The sequence below is a fragment of the Sycon ciliatum genome, unplaced genomic scaffold, assembly GCF_964019385.1.
Source record: "Sycon ciliatum unplaced genomic scaffold, ocSycCili1.1 SCAFFOLD_934, whole genome shotgun sequence".
Taxonomy (NCBI): Eukaryota; Metazoa; Porifera; class Calcarea; order Leucosolenida; family Sycettidae; genus Sycon; species Sycon ciliatum.
The window spans coordinates 18165-23512 of record NW_027044739.1 but is presented as its reverse complement, the minus strand read 5'-3'; positions in this window follow the sequence as shown (position 1 = coordinate 23512).

Below are 5348 nucleotides of genomic sequence, written 5' to 3'. Positions count from 1 at the left end.
GTAAGTATTAAGCGAAATCCTGCACAGATCTTTGTATTTTAATGGATATCATACTGTATTAACCCATCCTAACAAGTGTTCCCACTTCATTGCTGATGATGGTTATTTTATGACCGAAACGTTAATTTTTTTCCTGAAATGAATTTGTGAAAAGCAGTGATTGAGTGTGAGTCAGTGTTGCTGACAATCGAATCTTTACTTATGAAGCTGCTTGATGCGTCCTACAATCTTGTAGGACGCATCACGCAGATTGTAGTGCTTGTAGGGCAAGTATCCCGTAACAACTCAGATGGTGAGCGAAGGAAAAAATGGTAACATGGAAATTGTGGGCACTTATGCGATCGAGTCCACCAACTAAACACAACTGACTGTTCAAAATCTAGTTTAGTTGGTGGACTCGATCGCATAACTTGTGCCCACAATTTCCATGTTACAAAGTATACCCTAAAAATCAAATTTCACCAGTTGTAGTCTTCGGGGTGCTGAGGCGAATGGTCTCGGCCCGAGGAAGCTGAGACGCTCCCTTCCTCCTTTATTCCCAATGGAACTCGCGCACTTCCACCGAAACTGGGTGACTGTGTCCTACTAGATGGGGATTTGTTTGATTTGTCTTTTTGGACGCTAAGTCGGCTGGTTTTGATCCGAAAAGTCTGCGATGCAGCGTTCTGACCTCGTTCCCAATCGAAAACGGTTGAGTAAGCAGTTATGTGCTGTTGCGTACACCAGTCGCCTGGTCACCGTGCCTGCAGGCTACAACTTTCACACCAAGGTTCAAGTCAAAGGTTCAAAGGTTCAACGACAGGAATGCTGTACAAGTTGTAGCCTGCAGGCACGGTGACCCGTCGACTGGTGTACGCACCTGCACATAGCTGCTTACTCAACCGTGTTGGATTGGGAACAAGGTCAGAACGCTGCATTGCAGACTTTTCGGACCAAAACCAGTCGACTTAGCGTCCAAAAAGACTACCACATATGAACCTATCGCGGTCATCCGTGCTTTTATAGGAACAGAATGGCGCTTTTAGTGACACTTTGCATACAAATCTTCATCTAGTTGGGCACAGTCACCCAGTTTCGGTGGAAGTGCGCGAGTTCGATTGGGAATAAAGGAGGAAAGAAGCGTCTCAGCTCCCTAGGACCAAGGCCATTCGACTCAGCACCCCAAATACTACAACTGGTGAAATTTTGATTTTAGGGTATACTTCCCCTTTAAGGGGGCACATCACCCAAAAATTTCATATGGCATTCAATTGACCGTAACTTTGGTGTTTCTCAGTGGATTTGAGTGAAATTTTGACCACACACTCCTGCCACTATGCTGGCCCTCAGGACATGATTTACAAGTTCTTGCGTCTCACTGACAGGCTTTCCAGGCCGGAAAAACTCAAATTTCCGGCATAGTGCTACGGTGTGCGAGCCACCCAGGAGCCAAACAAATCCATTTACATTTTTTTCACATTTTCGTGCCCATTCTGTCCGTGCGCGGGACCCAAACCTAAAACAAGTCCAGAAGCAGCCATGGGTGGTGGGGTAGGGCACCTCAACGTGGCCCTGGAATCTGTCACAACGGAACGAGTGGGCGTTCTTTCACGGACTCCCACAGACCCAAGGCAATTTTTGAATTTTTTTAGGTTTGGCACGTGCTACGAGGTCGTACCTTTGATACAACATCCAGTGCTGGGACCTCCACAGCAAGCCATTTCCACAGCGCTGCAAACCAAATCCAGGATGCCCTCAGAAACCGGCAAAGACTGCCACTCACGTTTCACTACTGCCTAGTACTGAATCCTACCTGACTTCTTGACACGACTCAAACTTGCCAAAGTCACTAAATCAACGTCAACTACAATAATCAAGCCACATATCTGCAACGTCACGAGGGTGCTGGCAAAAGTCCTGCTGCACGGCGGCGGGCTTCGCCCGCCGCCGTGCAGCCCAATACGTGGTTTTTTAACGTGATTTTTTGGACTTTTTTGGACTTGGGGCAAAATTCTGCACACTTTCGCGTGTTTCCATAATACGACAAGTTGCGCACGGTCTGCTCACATTCAAATACAGTGCTGCCAACAAATGACAGCATGCAACAAAAAAATCTTTCCTTGCAAGGGCACATTTTCGGCCATAACTCTTGAACGGCTGGTCAGATAGGGACACAGTTTTCAGAGAATTTGCAGCTATTCATGCTCTTTCAACTGACGTAGCACTCAATATGAATTTACAAATTCGATTTTTCAGCGAATTTTTGGGTGATGTGCCCCCTTAACCCTTTGTGTACCAGGCATCTAATGTATGCGCGGGGTACTCATCGGTAATGATGGACCTATAGCATAAAACTAAGACACATTTTATATGTGCAAGTTATGTTTTTCTGAATATGTTGGTATCAATGTGTCCAGGTAAGAAAATATTTTGACCGAGCACACAACTACAGATACAGGCCATACCTGGAATACCTATTTCTGAGTCAATTGTCCATATTCCTGACAATTTAGATCCGTGTACTTGGAATCGTGAATATACTTGCTGACATTGCCCTTCTTCACACAGAGCAACAGGAGACCACTGCACTAGTGTATAGCCGCCAGTTGCAACAATAGCGAAATGGACGGAAAAGAGCCATATTGCGTGAATACCAGATGCCAAACAATTGCATCAAAATTTCAAATTATTGAAATTGTGTCAGATTTGAATATGTACTTTTCACTTATCTACTTGCGTCCAGCGAGGGTATTGGCGATTGAGAAGACCAGGAATAGTCGATGGGTGAGGAAATTCACCTGCCTTGATTATTTCAGGCCATCGCTGCGCTCCCTCTCGCTGCTGCTTGGAGAGCGAATACTGCAATGGCTTCAGCGATGGAAATTCTCATTTTCGATTCAGATCCTGAGATTATATCGCTACTACAACTCTCTCCTGGCGTTCACCATCACTAGTAGACATCGACAACAGCTAGAGCAAGCTATGTTCCAGATACAAGCAGCGTAACCGAACTAAAACACGATCGAAATTGCTAAAATATATCGCAGAGCGCTGAAATTGCAAAGCGCACTTTTCGCGGCGATCGTTCTCCATACTTTCAAATGGCAACCTACCCACATCATACATCAAAGTTTGCAGTGGGATCTCAGCTGCCCAGCGCAAAAAACCGCGAGTCGATCGGAGCAAGGACGCCGCCGAACGGCGCGGCGCAGTGCGGTGCGTCGAACCGTAACGTACGTTACGGTTCGAGATGGGGCTGGTACACAAAGGGTTAAATAATCATACTTTCTATTTACTCAATCTGCGGACAGAACTGTTTCGTCCTTTGTGGACTCATCAGCGCAGCACAGAGGAAATGAGGCTGAACATGGTAGCAATGAAAATTAATTTTCCAAAGCCAGATTTAGACCAGGCCCAAACGTACCTTGCCAGAGTGCGCAAACTGACAAGTCAGTGAGCTCTGCATAACGCAAACAGCAAAGGCGCTACCAAATGCAAGAGTGCTCAACTGCTACAAGAGCAGGAGCGAAATATTCAATCTGCGCTATATATGTTGCAGGGCGCGAAATAACGGTCGGACATCGGACAATTTCCGACCGTTTACGGTCAGTTTCCGGATGTTTTGTACATATCCGGACAAAGTGTCCGCGCACCTTTTGCAAAGTACAAAAAAGAAAAGGCACTTCAATCCTTTGTCTCATAGTCATTAGTGATGTCGTCTGGCAAGCGAAAGCCAAACACTGCTGATGCGGGTGCTCCTCTTGGAAAGAAGCCCAGAGGAGTCAAGACGACCACTTGTGACAAGTGGGTCGCCGAGTATGATACTTGATAGGGAGCTTTCAACTTCTGTTTGGCTGAGCTATGAGCGCAGTCCCTCAGATCGTAGCGTTGTCGAAAATTTGAAGTGTAAGATGTGTTCCCGTTTTGTTGATAAAATTCGCAGCAGCAAGGATTTTTCTGACTCCTTCGTCGTTGACTCAAGGAACCTGAAAACGTCAGCCTTCAAAGATCATGCTGCTTCTGAAATGCATCGTCGTGATAACATTTCGATAGTATTAATTCTACACTGAACATTGTGTGATTTGATGTGAAAATTTGCATGTCCGGACATGTCCAGCCATTTTTGCAACTGGCAGGACATTGTGTCAGAGCATATTTTAATCCTTAGCGCATGCCCTGTGTTGGACTCAGTAGAGCGTCCAGCCCTATATGATGTCCAACCCCTATGTAGAGTCCATTGGTCCAACATCCACTGTACACAGTCCAAACTTGGAATCAACTGTGAGCTCAAAGTTTAGATGGACATCACTCCCTGTATAGAGTCCAGCCAATTGGCTTCACCCCTACATAGTGTCCATTGGTCCAAAATCAACTGTACATAGTCCAAGCTTTGAAATCAACTATGAAGAGTCTTTATGTGGACAATACTCCCTGTATAAAGTCCAGCCAATTAGGCATCCCCTATCCAGAGTTCGAAATTATACATAGGATCTGCTGTAAGCCGTGAATATTAACCAGAAAACGGCCTCTCCCTTTAATCCTTTACATCATTCACTTCTCAAGATAAAAAATAAGTATTGAGGCGCCACTCCAGCCACTTCATTACATGAAAAACCCTACAAACACCATCCTCGAATCAAGTGGTCTCTTCGCAGACGCTGCAAATTACAATATCTCAATCATGTAGTGTTGCCAAACTATTGTGCACGCACTGTACTGTACTGTACTTGCTCACTGCCAAAACTGGTCACGTGGGTCTCCCCGGGAGAGGGGAGAGAGACTCAAAAGGAATCTTGGAAAGATGAGTCAATTGGCCATTGAACCACCCAACGGCCGACACCCCCTGAAATCCCCAAACTAGGGTGGACTTGAAATGATCCCACTTATGGGCTCACCACACCTCAGTAAGTGGGTGAGGACAAGGTGCAGAAAATAGGATTGACGGCATCAGGGTATCCGTCCTGGGATCCAACTGCAGGTACCCCTGCCCCCAGTGAAGGTAATACTTGGTACTAGTGTGGGTGGCTAAATCAGAGTGGATCTGATATAAGCTTCACTAGCACCATTGATTACACAAGAGTTAATGTAGCCAGAAGCAGTCCATGGTTAACAGGTATGTATACTTCAAATAGAAAGTATATGAACCCTGAAACCAACAAAGGTGGTAGGTACAACAATACACCTTCAAGCAGCCGAGCCCGTTGGCAACAGGCCCAACACTATCTGGCATAAGTGTACCCACCAACCAAACTAGCTGGCACACACACATGCACACACCCACACAATGCCAAGAAAATACCTAGAAAAAACCAAGAATCGAAAGAGAATAATGGAGAGCCAAGGATTAATTATTTGTTTTCAAATTATTG